Genomic DNA, 19,422 nt, shown 5'->3' with positions numbered 1-19,422 from the left:
CTGTAATACATTAAGAAAAAGCAAAAACGTATTTTTCGGTTCAGACTTGGGTAGGCCAGGGGGCTCCCTTAGGAGAGGCAGACCCATTTAGCCTCCCCCTTCACCCAGGTCTGTGGGTTACACAAAACGAGCAATGTTCCAGTTAGGGCTGAAAGGATGAACCTGTCATATAAGTGAGTCAATAAGACCAATTGCTCATCCATATATAAATATATTATTGTGACACTGCTACAGGGCTGCTAACATGCTGTGGCCTACAATTCAATTTGCGATTTATATAGCAGAAAGGCAAGAACCTACTGTGTTTAGTGGAAGTTATTACTTGCTGCAAATCTCTAACTGTTAATTACCAGCACCAAATGACTAGGAACCAAGTAAAAAAACTTTGTACATAAGGGATGATAATATAACTCCTACTGCAATACCAGGTGCCTAGAAAGCCCTACAGTCTCCCACTACATGCCAGGGAGGACATGGCTGAGGCTTTGATCAGGAATACTAGGACTCTGAGTAATGAAAATGACCCATGGGAACAGGAAGGCAAAGCCCAACAAGCAGTAGATAGTGCCAACAAGTCCACAGAATCCACACACGAAAGTCAGGGTTGCTTAGATACCTCCAGCCCCCTACAACAGAGAGACAGGCTAGAAGGATAGTGGAGAAGGCCATCGCCACATAACTGGGCAGCAAGGGTTATCCCTGAGAACCACGCAAGAGAAAGACTAACCACATCTAAGTCACAGTGGAGGGCAAGTGCAGATTGTCAGACTAGTACCACGAGTGGAGAAGAGTCCAAAGAGACTGACGGCAGACCTTCCATGACCCAGCCTAGAATTACCTTGACTGGAAACCCAGAGAAAACATTCAACATGAACATTCCAGCTCAGCCTTATCCATGAGAAAATGGAACCAACCAAACGATTGACTTGTTAAAAACTTTAATGGCGCACCAAGAACATCTTGTGCTTGATCTGGCCTCTGTGTAGATAAACAGGACTTTAAACTCTAAGGCCTAGAGATTTACAACAATGTGGCGCAGCGCAGTGCTGCACCAAAAATAGCAGTGCTGCGCCATTTTTGAAACACAGGTATGTGCAGTATTTACAGGAATACAGCGCACTACTGCCCTGAATTAAGCTGTCTGCTTTGAGGGCATTGATTGTTTACCTGCAGGAAAGTGTCCCCTCCTGCACATAAACAATCTACAATGACGATTTGGCACAGCAGTATCAATTCATCATTTTGGAATGATTGTTTATTTGCAGGAAGGGACACCTTCTTGCACCTAAACAATCATTCATGGCCTTTTGCTCCTTCTATGTGTGCTGTACAATGCAACACACATGGAAAAAGCAAAAAACAAGGAGGAGTAAAAGTATTCCTCCTCGTTGTGCTATGCTAATGCCACTCCTGGGGTGGCGTTAGTTTTTGGTGCTGCCACAGATTTACGCCTTCTTGTACATCTGGGGCAGATCAAAAGCAGTGGGTGTTGCGGTGGAGCGCCCACAGCAACACCCATTGCACACCCCTCTGATGCAGAAAACTGCGTAGGAGGGGCCTATATTTACAAAACGTGGCTTAACGCCTCCTTGTAAATATGGTGCAGTGAAAACCTCCACATGAGCGTAACTGAAAATGACACTTCGTGGCTCTAGGGCCTTGAAAATCTGGCCCTAAGTGTTCTGACTGAGTGCCAGATATTTTTCTTTTTTTTAAATGAATCACTGTTAAGATCTTCAGGAGATTCCGAAGAGTCTGCGTTCCCACTGAGGAGCATCAGACCATAAGGACTGCCCAGGATAGGTCTATATGAGGAGCAGCAGTCAACTGAACAACCACAGCCACAACCACAGTCTGCAAACTAGCCTATACACAAGGACAGGAGCTGAGCAACCAAGTAGGTTGAACAACCAATAGATGTAGGCAGGATGAGTCAGTTGCAAGCCAAAAACCTCCAGAGTCTGGGAAAGGTTAAATGAGTGATCCGCTGTGCCCATGGAATGATACAGGAAAACCCCCACCAGGTCAAGGCAGCCTCCAGCAGAGGTCAGCAGAACTTGGAAGACCAATAAATAATATTGGTGACTCCAATAAATAATAGCAGCTAAAGGGACCACATCGCCCCAGCTGAGATTATCCATCTTGAAGCACCCCAGAGGATTGAAAATACTATGGTAATTTCTTGTTAATTTTCTTGAAAAGCAAAAGGTTTCTTTAAAGACAGCAATACTAGCATTGCTGGGGAATTAATACAGCGTGTATACCTGTGCCACCAGCTCAGATGTATTGAATAATGCATGTTACTTACTATCTCACTCAAGCCTACGCATTTAATCAAGTTCAGGGGAGAGGTATGAAAAAATAGCTAATGTTTCACTTATTTGAGAGTAAAGTACCCTGGAAAAAGAGATCTTCCACCTACTTTGACCTGCTACGATTAAAACCTATGAAAGCTGTCTCTAATATAGACTCTTGCAGTGAAGCCATAGTACGCAGAGCCAGAAAATCAAGCTCTAATTGAGCAAGAGACCAAATACAGGTCCCTACTCTGTCCCCAAGGAAAGATGGAAAGAACAATTTCACAAGAGCTACTGTTGTTAGAGGGTGGCAATATGTATATGTTCAAAGCTAAAGATTGGGCCTTACATAATAACTGTTTTGAAAGCAAGCCATTCTTGCATGGAACCACTTGAAAATAGAGTTGTAGATTACAGTGGAGAAACTTAATTCATCTGCTTTGAGTTCAGGAGAGGGGGGGTTGCCAGGCTGTGATGAGGCCCAAAATCATGTCCCTGTGCTTACAAGAGCTAAGCCCTGCCTCTGAACTATGAGGCTCTTCACCTGCAAAAATTAGAGCTGTGACAAAATAGACAAAAGCAAATTGCACAGATAAGGGGACACTCTGCAATGGAAAATAGTCGGAACTAGAGCCGTAAAAACAAGCATTGGCAATGCCAATAGGTCTGGTTTTAATGAAATGTTGTATGATAATGTGAAACATTACATGTAAATAGCAGTGGAATGGATATCTATATTTTTGAAGGACTGAGCTGTAGAATAATATTGATGTAGTTTAAAAGGTTGGGTAACAGTTTCATTGTCAAATCCGGCCTAAAAATCCATTTAGCTTAATGATTGCCCTCCTCCCATCCACCTTGCTGCCAGAGAAAAACAACTTAAATTATCTCGTTATGTAAGACACTTTAATCACATTGCATTGTTGTGTGCATGCTCCTGGAAGTTCAGGCTAAGGCAGCTGGATAAATAAACAAAAAGATCACAACTGTGTGCAGGGTGAGCACATTTTGTATGTAAGCACACAGCTATTGCCCAATCAAAACGTACTCCTGGTTCCCTACATGTGGGCGGAGCTTAACCAGTCTCTGGTGCTTCTCACATAATTGGCAAGCTAGATCATAATGATGATCCTTGACATTAAGGAAATGGGCAGCAAACCTAAGAGCCCATTGTTGGTGGGCCCACAGCACAAGGACAACTTTCAGAGGGCATATGCTAATTGCCCTGCAGGGGTCCCACAGGAGTTCTTCTCAAAATGAGTAGGAAAGGGGATAGATAAATGATGCTCCTTGTGCCTTACTATATTACCCAATTATGCTATAAAGTTTCCATACCAAGGCAAATGCATAACTGACACCAGAAAAAAAGAAGGCGGACAGCTAAGGGCCCAGTCGAAACCAGAAAAAATATGGATGAAATTTTACAATTCACACAACACAAACATCCCTGAAACTGCAAGCAATAGAAGAGATGTCTTAGGCCGATAGTCCAAGTTAACCAATTTCAATGATGTCAGATTTCACTGAAGTCAGAGTGGACCTCATGCTGTTTTTGGGAACATTAGATTAAGAGACTGTTTTAGCGATACATAGTACACCCAAGAACCAAGTAAAATGGACCTTTGTAGGTCAAACATAATGTATCTAAAGGGGCATGGCTAGCCCCCTTCCAAGATGGATGCATTGCAGCGGAGCTCTGCTTCCCTGGATCCAACTAGCTGCAGTTTGGCCGCCAGATGCCTGCTACAGAGTCTCCTTGCTAGTGCCTGAGGATACCTGGACTACCCTAAGTCGGTCTGTAGGAAAGTGGAGTATTATGCAGTGATGGTGGTTAGGCTTCACTTTGTAATACTGTCACAGTACCTCAAAGATGGTCCTTTGGACTCACAATAATAAATCCGTAGCTAAGCCCTGGTAGTGTGGCAAAGAGCAGTCAGGCTGTACTAGAAGACCATGTATAAAGCATTTCAGAGTACATGGACGATAAGTAATGGACACAGCTCGAAAGAATTCCGACACCAATTTATAAAAATAAGGCAGAGGTGAAGGTGAAGCTATTTCCCTTTACGGTGTACAGTGGAAAGTGGGAGCCGGCTGTAACTTGGCAGGGAACCAGAATACTATTTCCACAGTGCAGTGGACCACCTTTCTTTGTGCATTCCCTAGGATGGCCCGATGACCAGTGCTTCTTCAGATCTGGAAGGTGCTTTTTACCTGTTCTGGGCAGGAGACTAGTGCCACTAGTCCAAGGGAGTCTGGTGTTGCCTTTGGCTCACAAAGGGCCCCCTCTTGCAAGGGAAGCAGTCTTCGTTCCAGGACAAGCCGCAGTCAAGCTGTTCCAATAAGGCTGCCATAGGTTCAAGGTATCCTACCTTTTGTTAGTTCAGGTTCCTGTCACTGTTGATGCGGGCCTTCTCTTGTCCTTTCTTCACAAGTTGTTGCAGATTTGAGGTTCTGATGCCAGAGAGCCCCTTAAATCATAGATTTAGGGGTGTGGGTAAAAGTAGCCAATGGGCTAAAAGCCCCAGAGGCTAATCCGCCCCTGAGGTGACCACATCTGTGAAGGTATGGCATCTTTTCTACCCAGAACCCTCTATTTTGCCATGTTTCAAGATGGCAGAAGTCTTCTTCGGCTGTACAGACCAGGCTGCCCACCCTAGAGGTTTAGCTAGCCTTCTGGAGGTGTACGCCTCCTGACTAACTAATGTTCTTGCCTGCCCAGGTGCAAATGTGCCTGGGGGCAGTGGGGTGGCTTTTTCCTCCTATGGGGGACAGCCTGCCAGCATATCGGAGGCTGTGTGCCGTTTGAAGCTCACTGCCATGAGGTGCCACTTCACTAGCCTTCCTGGGAGGGATGGAGGTGTGACCTCCTTCCCATTCAGGCAATTATCCTGACTCTTGGGAGTGTTTGCACTACTACCCAGAGGGTCAGAATCCTTTCTTGGTGGCAGCAGCTGCAGGCTAGCAGCCAGAGTACAGGAACACTGAGACAACTCAGTGGGCAACCTCTAAGGTTGCTCTCTGGGTCCATGCCACATCGCCCTCCACACAAGATTTCTGTTAGTGGTGAGGAGGCATGTTGTTTGATACCAAACATGACGATTTCAGTGGTACCATAATGGAGCTGGCGACCTATGGTTTGCCCGGTTGCCAGCCCATGTTATCCTAGGGACTGTCATTCAGTTATAGTACCCTTTAATGGAAAAGGCCACTTTCGAGGCATATAAGGTTGGACATATATATCCACACCTTTAATATAATGCTTGCTGGATTCAAGAGGCCTTCCTTTCGGGTGACTGGCATACATTGAAGATAGTGCTTAAGCTGTGCCACACTTGGTGTGGGCACAGTCTTGTTTGAGCAGTTTGCACTACTTCTGCAGTCTGCAATGACCGGCTTGCAGGCCATAGGTTACTTGGGTCACTCTGAGTGGCACAAACAGTGCTTTAAATCCTGATGGCTTCTTTAACACCCACGCCCTGGGTTCCACTAGTACCATATACTAGGGACTTATAAGGGGGGTTAAAGTACTTGCCAATTGGGGTGCCAATTCACATATACTGATTTAGGGAGAGAACACTGTCACAGGGGCCTGGTTAGCAGACTTCAGTGTACATTCAGAGTCATAACGTATGGCATTTAGAGTGAAAAGGGTCGGGTTAAACATCCAAAAAGGGCACTATCCTACACAGTGGACGACTGGCCCGTTGGCTCCGCCTGCGATGTTCTGGTCTGTCATGGTGGTATGAGCTGCGCAGCTGGGTGGAGCTGCAACTGGTAGATACCGACGTTCTGGCTGGAGTGGAGTGACGACGGCCCCCTCCTCAGTGGATGCTGTGGAGCGATAAGTGCACTATTGGTTTCATGTCTGGGCCTGAGGAGAGGTGTCCACACAACTCAGGTGGGTGCCAAGTTGCGACAACTGCCCTTGATGGTGGTTGGAGTCAGGCCTTCCTTATATGAGGTTCCCAGGGCTCACTCTACCAGCAAAAATACCTATAACCTCTGGCCTCTGGAGACTGATATGTCCCTAACTGCACCTGTGCTGACCTGCTCTATATATCCTAGCCTTGGCTGGCCGATGGAGGCCCTTTGAGATTGGCTCACTGCAGCCTCACATGCTTTTGCACACTCACAACCTAGTGGCACCAATAGAACTCTGGACCTGACTCTGACATAGCCTAGTGGCCGGTGATTGGCTTCTCAACGTGCTACGGCTGATGACCTGATGGTGACTGTGGTGCCCTGTGGCTTGACTGCGTGGCTCACAGCAGAGAATGCAGTGTGCAATCTGAGAGACTTTCCATTTGACCCTGTAGCATTGATTGGCTGGTTCTGTTGTGGAGCCTCTCCTTTCCTACCAATGGCCCATTTTCCTGCAGGTGATACAGGAAAACCTAATTCCTGACAAAAAAGCTCATGTTTGAACATAAAAAGGCCTCCACTTCGTTGTCTAGACCATAGGAAGCTGCAGAGTTGTTGGACCAATCTGATGACGACTTCAAGGCTATCCTCCTGGGCATGAAAACCAGTGGGAGGGCAATTGGCTCCAAAATAGATCATCTGAAAATGCAGATGGATGTCATGAAAGATCACCTTGACAGTCATGGGGATCAACTGGACCAGGCAGAACAGCACATTTCAAGCATCGAGGACAGAGCCACAGATGATCACTGCATGATACAAAAGTTAGAGAGAGGTGGCCAGTATTGCAGCAAAGGACGAAGACCTTTAATCACGATCCCGTAGGAATATTATTTAAATCATCAGCCTCCCAGTATCGACCAACTTGGGTAAACCTGAGAAGTTTTTGAGTAACTACTCAGACTTATTTGGTAGGTCTACCTTCTCAGACTTGTTAGTTGAAAGGGCTCACCGGACACTCTCTCCTAGGCCCTCACCTAGAACTTGTCTCAGGCCCTTGATACGTAGGTGATTACACTATGAAGACCGTGATGCTGCACTCTGTCTGGCCAGAGAAAAAGGTCCCCTTCCCTAGCTGAGCATTGTACTTTTCATCTTTCTGGATTTCACACCAGCGGTCAAGGAAGCCAAAAGGGCATTTGCTAATGGAAAAACACTTTTAAGGTCTTGTAACAATAAATATGCCCTGTTGTATCCCGCTCGCCTCAGAGTGCAACATAAAGACCAAGTTCAGATATTCAGCAACCCTAAGGAGGTAATAACATTTACAAAGGCCTCAATTTGAGATGCTTGGTTTGGGGAGTGCAGAACTGCCACCAATGACTGCAACTCAGATGAACATTAAACCAGGCAGATGAAAAAGTTATTTCTATACCCCCCTCCAAACTTTTTTTGGGCTTGCCATGGTTGAGGCCTGCTCTATACACTGAGTGATTGTAGGAGGCTGGCCTGGCATGTAGTGGTACCAAGGGGTACTTACACTCTGCACCAGGTCCAGTTATCCCTTATTAGTGTAGAAGAGGTGTCTAGCAGCTTAGGCTGATAGAAAAGGTAGCTTAGCAGAGCAGCTTAGGCTGAACTAGGAGACGTGTGAAGCTCCTACTATACCACTGGTGTCATATGCACAATATCATAAGAAAACACAATACACAGATATACTAAAAATAAAGCTAGTTTATTTTTATGACAATATGCCAAAGTATCTCAGTGAGTACCCTCAGTATGAGGATAGCAAATATACGCAAGATATATGTACACAATACCAAAATTATGCAGTAATAGCAATAGAAAGCAATGTACAGTCACAATAGATTGCAATGAGAGCACGTAGGTATAGGGGCAACACAAACCATATACTCTAGAAGTGGAATGCGAACCACGAATGGACCCCAACCCTATGTGAGCTTGTAGAGGGTCGCTGGGACTGTAAGAAAACAGTGAGGGTTAGAAAAATAGCCCACCCCAAGACCCTGAAAAGTGGGTGCAAAGTGCACCTGAGTTCCCCAGAGAACACAGAAGTCGTGAAAGGGGAATTCTGCAAGGAAGACCAAAACTAGCAATGCAACAACGATGGATTTCCGGACGAGAGTACCTGTGGAACAAGGGGACCAAGTCCAAAAGTCAAATCAAGTCGGGAGTGGGCAGATGCCCAGGAAATGCCAGCTGTGGGTGCAAAGAAGCTGCCACCGGAGGGTAGAAGCTGTGGATTCTGCAAGAACGAAGAGGACTAGGAACTTCCCCTTTGGAGGATGGATGTCCCACGTCGTGAAGAAGCTTGCAGAGGTGTTTCCGTGCAGAAAGACCGCAAACAAGCCTTGCTAGCTGCAAGGGTCGCGGTTAGGGTTTTTGGATGCTGCTGTGGCCCAGGAGGGACCAGGATGTCGCCAATTGCGTGAGGAGACCGAGGGGGCGTCCAGTAAGACAAAGAGCCCACTCAGAAGCAAGCAGCACCCGCAGAAGTGCCGGAACAGGCACTACGAAGTGGAGTGAACCGGAGCTTACCCGAAGTCACAAAAGAAGGTCCCACGACGCCGGAGGACAACTCAGAAGGTCGTGCACTGCAGGTTAGAGTGTCGGGGACCCAGGCTTGGCTGTGCACAAAGGAAATCCTGGAAGAGTGCAAAGGAGCCGGAGCAGCTGCAAATCACGCGGTACCCAGCAATGCAGTCTAGCGTGGGGAGGCAAGGACTTACCTCCACCAAACTTGGACTGAAGAGTCACTGGACTGTGGGAGTAACTTGGAAAGAGTTGCTGAGTTCCAGGGACCTCGCTCGTCGTGCTGAGAGGAGACCCAGAGGACCGGTGATGCAGTCTTTTGGTTCCTGCGGTTGCAGGGGGAAGATTCCGTCGACCCACGGGAGATTTCTTCTGAGCTTCTACTGTAGAGAGGAGGCAGACTACCCCCACAGCATGCACCACCAGGAAAACAGTCGAAAAGGCAGCCGGATCAGCGTTACTAGGTCGCAGTAGTCGTCTTTGCTACTTTGTTGCAGTTTTGCAGGCGTCCAGAGCAGTCAGCGGTCGATTCCTTGGCAGAAGGTGAAGAGAGAGATGCAGAGGAACTCTGATGAGCTCTTGCATTCGTTATCTAAAGAATTCCCCAAAGCAGAGACCCTAAATAGCCAGAAAAGGAGGTTTGGCTACTTAGGAAGGAGGATAGGCTAGCAACACAGGTAAGAGCCTATCAGAAGGAGTCTCTGACGTCACCTGCTGGCCCTGGCCACTCAGAGCAGTCCAGTGTGCCAGCAGCACCTCCGTTTCCAAGATGGCAGAGGTCTGGAGCACACTGGAGGAGCTCTGGGCACCTCCCAGGGGAGGTGCAGGTCAGGGGAGTGGTCACTCCCCTTTCCTTTGTCCAGTTTCGCGCCAGAGCAGGGCTGGGGGAATCCCTGAACCGGTGTAGACTGGCTTATGCAGAGATGGGCACCATCTGTGCCCATCAAAGCATTTCCAGAGGCTGGGGGAGGCTACTCCTCCCCAGCCCTGACACCTTTTTCCAAATGGAGTGGGTGTAACACCCTCTCTCTGAGGAAGTCCTTTGTTCTGCCTTCCTGGGCCAAGCCTGGCTGGACCCCAGGGGGGCAGAAAACTGTCTGAGGGGTTGGCAGCAGCAGCAGCTGCAGTGAAACCCCAGGAAAGGTAGTTTGGCAGTACCCGGGTCTGAGCTAGAGACTCGGGGGATCATGGAATTGTCTCCCCAATGCCAGAATGGCATTGGGGTGACAATTCCATGATCTTAGACATGTTACATGGCCATGTTCGGATTTACCATTGTGACGCTATACATATGTTGTGACAGATGTATAGTGCACGCGTGTAATGGTGTCCCCGCACTCACAAAGTCCAGGGAATTTGCCCTGAACAATGTGGGGGCACCTTGGCTAGTGTCAGGGTGCCCACACACTAAGTAACTTAGCACCCAACCTTTACCAGGTAAAGGTTAGACATATAGGTGACTTATAAGTTACTTATGTGCAGTGGTAAATGGCTGTGAAATAACGTGGACGTTATTTCACTCAGGCTGCAATGGCAGGCCTGTGTAAGAATTGTCAGAGCTCCCTATGGGTGGCAAAAGAAATGCTGCAGCCCATAGGGATCTCCTGGAACCCCAATACCCTGGGTACCTCAGTACCATATACTAGGGAATTATAAGGGTGTTCCAGTATGCCAATGTAAATTGGTGAAATTGGTCACTAGCCTGTTAGTGACAATTTGGAAAGAAATGAGAGAGCATAACCACTGAGGTTCTGGTTAGCAGAGCCTCAGTGAGACAGTTAGTCATAACACAGGTAACACATACAGGGCACACTTATGAGCACTGGGGCCCTGGCTGGCAGGGTCCCAGTGACACATACAACTAAAACAACATATATACAGTGAACTATGGGGGTAACATGCCAGGCAAGATGGTACTTTCCTACAGTGATGATATAACAATGTCTTGGCAAATGATGGCAAGAGAGGTAGAGGACCAATTGCTGAGATAGGGGACATAGCTGTGTTAGCAGTTCTGGAGTGTGAGCGTTAGGCTTTGTATAACTCGCCTTGTGTAGGGTTGGACGCAACTGGTGGCCACAGCATGGTTATAGAGACCTGAATGGTTTAAGGAGCTTGGAAATAGTTGGCAATAGCTCTCTCCCCATGCAACTAGCATGATCATAGAATAGTTGTTGAGTTGGCTAGTTGATGAGGATTTCACTGATAGTTGAGGGTTTCATTATGAGAGGGAAGTGGTTGGTAATGGTGGGGTATTGGTTGTGGATATAGTAAAGATGTTATACACCCATTAACCCATATGTCTCATAGTTGCATCTTAACATTTTACAAACTATGATCAGCATGGTAATGTATATCAATTAGAGATGGGCAGTCCTGACATGGTTATTAAAATGATAATGTGGAATGTGCCAAGGTTAGGTAATCCTAAAAAGAAGAGATTAATTCTGGCATACCTTGAAAGGATAGCATGTAAGATTGCCTTGCTTCAGGAGACTTACCTAGGTCAGGGGAATGCTATCTCCTTTGCAGGTGGATGGTGACTGTGCAGAGACTATGCGTCATATGGTACATATGCAAGGGGAGTCACAATATTGATCAAGAGTTTGATATGCTTTCAGCTTTTACATCTACAAAAGGACCTGTTGAGCAGGTTTCTCATACTGATGAGCACACTGCATGATTCACCAATGCCGATCATCAGCATATATGTGTCCAATTTAGCCATCACTGAATGCTTTGATATAAACACTGGTTTGGTGAACAGCTTCTCAGTTGTATGGGAGACCATTAAAGTATACTTACGCGGTTTTGTTCTGGGGAGGCAGGCAGGAGTTCTCCGATCTATCCACACCAGACTGGCAGCTGCTGAAAACAGGCTGTGGGAACGAGTGAAGGAGCGATATGAGTGCAAGACACAACCCGGGGTCCCAGCACACCAATTGCCTTTTCTGGGGCAAAGATGCAAGTGCCCGCTTGTAGGAAAATGGCTCCCTGTTGCAGTTACCCCCCACTTTTTGCCTGATATTGATGTTGACTTGACTGAGAAGTGTGCTGGGACCCTGCTACCCAGGCCCCAGCACCAGTGTTCTTTCACTAAAAATGTACCATTGTTTCCACAATTGGCAAACCCCTGGCACACAGATAAGTCCCTTGTAAAAGGTGCCAGTGGTACCAAGGGCCCTGTGACCAGGGAAGGTCTCTAAGGGCTGCAGCTTGTGTTTTGCCACCGTAAGAGACCCCTCACCTAACACATGGACACTGCCATTGCAGATTGTGTGTGTTGGTGGGGAGAAAAGTCGACATGGTATCCCCCACAGGGTGCCATGCACACAAAATACTGCCGGTGGCATAGGTAAGTCACCCCTCTAGCAGGCCTTACAGCCCTAAGGCAGGGTGCACTATACCACAGGTGAGGGCATAGCTGCATGGGCAATATGCCCCTACAGCAGTGGTCTTCAAACTTTTTAATGCTGCGCCCCCCAAGTTGAAAAATAAAAATCATTGCCCCCCCTCAGAATTTTTCACAATTATTTTAGAAAGATGGCAATATTTAAATAGGTCTTAACCTATTTAAACATTGCAGTTAAGTACTGTTACCTTTTTAAAACCGCAATAACATGCTTCTGCTTAAAACAAAGGCATGTTATTTGTATAATATTTCTTTTGGCCAGAGTTTGGCGCCCCCCTGGGATCACTTGAGGCCCCCCAGTTTGAAGACCTCTGCCCTACAGTGTCTAAGTCCATTCTCAGACATTGTAAGTACATTGTGGCCATATTAAGTATATGGTCTGGGAGTTTGTCAAAAACAAACTCCACAGCTCCATAATGGCTACACTGAATACTGGGAGGTTTGGTATCAAACTTCTCAGAATATTAAACCCACACTGATGCCAGTGTTGGATTTATTAATAAATGCACACAGAGGGCATCTTAGAGATGCCCCCTGTATTTTACCCAACCCTTCAGTGCAGGACTGACTAGTCTGTGCCAGCCTGCTGCTGAGAGATGAGTTTCTGACCCCATGGGGTGAGGGCCCTTGCGCCCTCTGAGGCCAGAAATAAAGCCTGCTCTGGGTGGAGGTGCTTCACACCTCCCCCTGCAGGAACTGTAACACTTAGCAGTGAGCCTAATGGCTCAGGCTTTGTAAGTGTTTTACTTACCTCACAAACTAACCTTTACTTACCTCCTCCAGGAACAGTTGGTTTTTGCACTGTGTCCACTTTGAACATAGCTTATTGCCATTTTTACAAAGACTGTATATGATATTGCTTTTATTCAAAGTTCCTAAAGTATCTAAGTGAAGTACCTTGCATTTAAAGTGTTTACTGCAAATCTTGAACCTGTGGTTCTTAAAATAAACTAAGAAAATATATTTTTCTATATAAAAACCTATTGGCCTGGTGTAAGTCTTTGAGTGTGTGTTCCTCATTTATTGCCTGTGTGTTTACAACAAATGCTGAACACTACCCTCTGATAAGCCTACTGCTCAACCACACTACCACAAAATAGAGCATTATAATTATCTAATTTTGCCACTATCTTACCTCTAAGGGGAACCCTTGGACTCTGTGCACACTATTTCTTACTTTGAAATAATATGTACAGAGCCAACTTCCTACATTGGTGGATCAGTGGTGGGCTCTAAGGGGGTGATTTTAACCTTGGCGGACGGCGGAGGCCGTCCGCCAAGGTACCGCCGTGAAATGGCGGCCATTTAAACATTTCCGCTGGGCCGGCGGGCGCTCTCCGAAAGAGCGCCTGCCGGCCCAGCAGAAATGCCCCTGCAACGAGGACGCCGGCTCAGAATTGAGCCGGCGTAGTTGCAGGGGTGCGACGGGTGCAGTTGCACCCGTCGCGTATTTCAGTGTCTGCAAAGCAGACACTGAAATACTTTGCGGGGCCCTCTTACGGGGGCCCCTGCAGTGCCCATGCCATTGGCATGGGCACTGCAGGGGCCCCCAGGGGCCCCGCGGCACCCCCTACCGCCATCCTGTTCATGGCGGGTTTCCCGCCATGAACAGGATGGCGGTATGGGGGTGTCTGAATCCCCATGGCGGCGGAGCGCGCTCCGCCGCCATGGAGGATTCAATGGGGCAGCGGTAAACCGGCGGGAGACCGCCGGTTTACCCTTTCTGACCGCGGCTGAACCGCCGCGGTCAGAATGCCCTCTGGAGCACCGCCAGCCTGTTGGCGGTGCTCCCGTGGTCGGTGACCCTGGCGGTCACCGGCCGCCAGGGTCAGAATGACCCCCTAAGACTTTGCATTTGCTGGACTACTCAGCCAATACCTGATCACACGACTAAATTCCAAAAATTCTCATTAGAAACTGATTTTTGAAAATGTAACTATTTTTCTAAAATTTTAAAAGTCCTGCTAGGGCTTTGTGTAAGTCCATGTTAGCATTTCTTTTAGAGTTTAAAAGTTTGTAAGAGTTTGGATTTAAGTTCTAGAAGTAGCTTTTAGATTCTTAAAAAGTAATCCCAACTTTTAGAGTGATAATATCTAGCACAGATGAGATGGTAGTGGAACTCAACCTCGCTCCCTACCTGCATCTAAGGATGTCAGAGGTAAGGACTCTCTGTAAGCTAAAAAAGATAAAAACTGTGTCCAACCCTACAAAAGTAAAGCTCCAGGAGTTTTTGGCAGAATTCAAAAGGGACCACCCCTCTGAGGATAATCCTTCAGATGGGTAAATTAGTGACCAGGAGGATGATCTTCCCCCTCCTGTCCTAAATTGGGAGAACAGGGTTCCTCAAACCCTGATTCCACAAATCATAGTCAGAGAGACTGGTTCTTCCACAGGGGAGACCAGTACCTCTGGAAGCATTGAGGGCAGTCTCAATGAAGATGACCTCCTTTCAGCCAGGATGGCCAAAAGATTGGCTTTGGAGAACCAGCTCCTAGCCATAGAAAGGGTAAGACAAGAGATGGGTTTAGCTCCCATCAATGGTGGCAGCAACTTAAATAGGGTCAGAGAGAGTACTGACATCCTAAAAATCCCTAAAGGGATTGTAACAAAATATAAATAAGGTGATGACATCACCGAATGGTTCACAACGTTTGAGAGGGCTTGTGCAACCGGAAAAGGAAACAGATCTCACTGGGGAGCTCTCCTTTGGGAAATGTTCACTGGAAAGTGTAGGGATAGACTCCTCACACTCTCTGGTAAAGATTCAGAATCTTATGACCTCATGAAGGCTACCCTGATTCAGGGCTTTGGATTCTCCACTGAGGAGTACAGGATTAGGTTCAGGGGGGGCTCAGAAAACCTCGAGCTAGACCTGGGTTGATTTTGTAGACTACTCAGTGAAAACACTGGATGGTTGGGTAACTGGAAATGAAGTGCATGACTATGTTGGGCTTTATAATTTGTTTATGAAGGAACACATTTTAAGTAACTGCTTCAATGAAAAGTTGCATCAGTATCTGGTAGACATAGGTCCAATTTCTCCCCAAGAATTGGGAAAGAAGGAAGACCACTGGGTCAAGACTAGGGTAACCAAAACTTCCACTGGAGGTGACCAAAAGAAAGGGGTTACAAAGCCTCCCCATGAGAAAGTGGGTGACACTAGAAATAAAGAAAAAGAGTATTCTGTAGGCCCCCAAAAACAGACCAGGTGGGTGGGCCCCATGACACAACCCAAAACAAAGATGGGTACCAGGGTAAGAACTGGGATGCCACTAAGGCATCGTGCCAAAACTGTAGACACACAGGGCACCACATCAAGGACACTTCTTGTCCCAAAAACCAACCCCCTAGCAAAATCCCAGGGGTGAACAGTGTAGCCATTTGGGACGACTCCTCAGATGAGGAGGTCTTCATAGCCTTCAACTGGAGAAAGGGCCCAACAGGTGAGTTGGAGATTCCAGAGGGAAGTAGACATTTCCACCACCTACTGGTGAATGGAATCCAAGCTACTGCCCTGAGAGTCACTTATGGCAGTCACACTATTTTGCATGACAGGCTGTGTTCTCAAACCAGTACATCCCAAGTGAGACTGCCAGAGTAAGAGTTAGCCCAGACAAGGTCACTGATAGGCCTGTGGCTTTTGTGCTCATAGGAGTGGGTGGGACTTTTAGCTGGAGAAGGGTGGTAGTCAGCACAGACCTCCCCCTTGATTGTCTCCTTGGAAATGACTACCCAGAGGTTAGTCAGAGCCCAAGAGAGTAACTGGTCCAGTGCCAGTCATCACCCAAGGATTCTGGAGGTGCTGCCCCTGCAGTTACTGCAAGTAGGCCCCAGAAGAAAAAGAAAAGAAAGCAGAGTAGGAAAGGTGGACAACCTTTAGCCAAGGTTCCAACAAGCCAAGGAGATTCTGCTCCAGTAGGGGAGAACTCCAAAAGTGGCACTGGTAAAGTCCAACCTTACCCACAAGAAGTCCTGGCTAGTTAGGCAACTGTTAAACCTGAGTGGGTGGCTCCTCAGTTAACAGAAGAAAGAGTGGAAGAAGGGTGTGTACTACAAGGTGTAGTAACCCCCCACTCTCACACAGTAGACAAGCACCCTGAACCCAAAAAAGCCTATAACTTAGCCACTTCCTTTGTAGGTGAAGAGCTAAAGGTGTGGTTCTGGGCACTGACAGCTGTCAGTGGCCTCTGCTGGGTGTTAGCCTTTATGGCTGCACTATCCTTGGCATGGTGGTCTGACCCCATGCCAAATAGCAAGTTAGGCCCCCTGACCCTGTTGGTCATGGTGAGGTTACTCCAGCTCTGGGTAACCTCTTTGGGTAAGCTAGGGGTGACCCTGGATAAGATAATATTAACAGAGGTGGATACCTCTAACCCCAAAATAGAGAGAATGGGTGAAGACATTAAAAACACAGACAAGAGGCAATTCAGACTAGGTCCTATCACTGTGGAAGTAGGTCAGTTCCCCCTAGGGAATGATCTGAACAGGAGGATGTAAGGCAGAGTAGACCCTGCAACAAACCAGCCTGTTTTCCCTACTCTTCCTCGCCTGATAGACTAGGAAGACTCTCCCAGCTTTGGCTGAGTCTCCTGGCCTGTGGGCTGGGGGTGTGGGGGGGCTTGTGTAGGAAAATGGCTCGCTGTTGCAGTTACCCCCCACTTTTTGCCTGATATTGATGCTGACTTGACTGAGAAGTGTGCTGGGACCCTGCTAACCAGGACCCAGCACCAGTGTTCTTTCACTTAAAAATGTACCATTGTTCCACAATTGGCACATCCCTGGCACACAGATAAGTCCTTTGTAAAAGGTACCAGTGGTGCCAAGGGCCCTGTGACCAAGGAAGGTGCCTAAGGGCTGCAGCACATGTTGCGCCACCCTAAGGGACCCCTCACCTAACCAATGCACATTGCCATTGTAGATTGTGTGTGTTGGTGGGGAGAAAAAGGTAAAGTCAACATGGCATCCCCCTCAGAATGCCATGCACACAAAATGCTGCCTGTGGCATAGGTAAGTCACCCCTCTAGCAGGTCTTACATCCCTAAGGCAGGGTGCACTTTACCACAGGTGAGGGCATAGCTGCATGAGCAATATGCCCCTACGGTGTCTAAGTCTATTCTTAGACATTGTAAGTACAGAATGGCCATATTAAGTATATGGTCTGGGAGTTTGTCAAAAACTAACTCCACAGCTCTATAATGGCTACACTGAATACTGGGAAGTTTGGTATCAAACTTCTCAGAATAATAAACCCACACTGATGCCAGTGTTGGATTTATTACAAAATGCACACAGAGGGCATCTTAGAGATGCCCCCTGTTTTCTACCCAATCCTTCAGTGCAGGACTGACTGGGCTGTGCCAGCCTGCTGCTGAGAAATGAGTTTCTGACCCCATGGGGTGAGGGCCCTTGTGCCCTCTGAGGCCAGAAACAAAGCCTGCTCTGTGTAGAGGTGCTTCACACCTCCCCCCTGCAGGAACTGTAACACCTAGCAGTGAGCCTCAAAGGCTCAGGCTTTCTGTTACAATGCCCCAGGGCACTCCAGCTAGTGGAGATGCCCACCCTCTGGACACAGCCCCCACTTTTGGCAGCAAGTCCAGGGGAGATAATGAGAAAAACAAGGAGGAGTCACCCACCAATCAGGACAGCCCCTAAGGTGCCCTGAGCTGAGGTGACCCCTGACTTTAGAAATCCTCCATCTTGGTTTTGGAGGATTTCCCCTATAGGAATAGGGATGTGCCCCCCTCCCCTCAGGTAGGGGGAACAAAGAGGGTGTAGCCACCCTCAAAGACAGGAGACATTGGCTACTGCTCCTGGACCTAAACACCCTCCTAAATTCAGTATTTAGGGGCACCCCAGATCCCAGGAAATCAGATTCCTGCAACCTGAAGAAACAAGAAGGACTGCTGATGTTTCACTTATTTGAGAGTAAAGTACCCTGGAAAAAGAGACCTTCCACCTACTTCGACCTGCCAGGATTAAAACCTATGAAAGGTGTCTCTAATATAGACTCTTGCAGTGAAGCCATAGTACACAGAGCCAGAAAATCAAGCTCTAATTGAGCAAGAGACCAAATACAGGTCCCTACTCTGTCCCCAAGGAAAGATGGAAAGAACAATTTCACAAGAGCTACTGTTGTTAGAGGGTGGCAATATGTATATGTTCAAAGCTAAAGATTGGGCCTTACATAATAACTGTTTTGAAAGCAAGCCATTCTTGCATGGAACCACTTGAAAATAGAGTTGTAGATTACAGTGGAGAAACTTAATTCATCTGCTTTGAGTTCAGGAGAGGGGGGGTTGCCAGGCTGTGATGAGGCCCAAAATCATGTCCCTGTGCTTACAAGAGCTAAGCCCTGCCTCTGAACTATGAGGCTCTTCACCTGCAAAAATTAGAGCTGTGACAAAATAGAAGGACAAAAGCAAATTGCACAGATAAGGGGACACTCTGCAATGGAAAATAGTCAGAACTAGAGCCGTAACAACAAGCATTGGCAATGCCAATAGGTCTGGTTTTAATGAAATGTTGTATGATAATGTGAAACATTACATGTAAATAGCAGTGGAATGGATATCTATATTTTTGAAGGACTGAGCTGTAGAATAATATTGATGTAGTTTAAAAGGTTGGGTAACAGTTTCATTGTCAAATCCGGCCTAAAAATCCATTTAGCTTAATGATTGCCCTCCTCCCATCCACCTTGCTGCCAGAGAAAAACAACATAAATTATCTCGTTATGTAAGACACTTTAATCACATTGCAGTGTTGTGTGCATGCTCCTGGAAGTTCAGGCTACGGCAACTGGATAAATAAACAAAAAGATCACAACTGTGTGCAGGGTGAGCACATTTTGTATGTAAGCACACAGCTATTGCCCAATCAAAACGTACTCCTGGTTCCCTACATGTGGGCGGAGCTAAACCAGTCTCTGGTGCTTCTCACATAATTGGCAAGCTAGATCATAATGATGATCCTTGACTTTAAGGAAATGGGCAGCAAACCTAAGAGCCCATTGTTGGTGGGCCCACAGCACAAGGACAACTTTCAGAGGGCATATGCAAATTGCCCTGCAGGGGTCCCACAGGAGTTCTTCTCAAAATGAGTAGGAAAGGGGATAGATAAATGATGCTCCTTGTGCCTTAATATATTACCCAATTATGCTATAAAGTTTCCATACCAAGGCAAATGCATAACTGACACCAGAAAAAAAGAAGGCGGACAGCTAAGGGCCCAGTCGAAACCAGAAAAAATATGGATGAAATTTTACAATTCACACAACACAAACATCCCTGAAAC

General features: G+C 47.0%; 1 long non-coding RNA gene across 2 annotated transcripts in view; it reads left to right on the top strand.

The window, feature by feature from the left end:
- Nucleotides 1-19,422, top strand: part of LOC138259863 (uncharacterized) — a 407,800-nt gene that overhangs the window by 43,333 nt on the left and 345,045 nt on the right. The gene's annotated exons all lie outside the window — the stretch shown is intronic.

Source organism: Pleurodeles waltl, chromosome 9 (genome assembly GCF_031143425.1).
Source record: "Pleurodeles waltl isolate 20211129_DDA chromosome 9, aPleWal1.hap1.20221129, whole genome shotgun sequence".
Lineage (NCBI taxonomy): Eukaryota > Metazoa > Chordata > Amphibia > Caudata > Salamandridae > Pleurodeles > Pleurodeles waltl.
The sequence above is the reverse complement of the archived record's forward strand: the minus strand, read 5'-3'. Positions and strand labels throughout refer to the sequence as shown.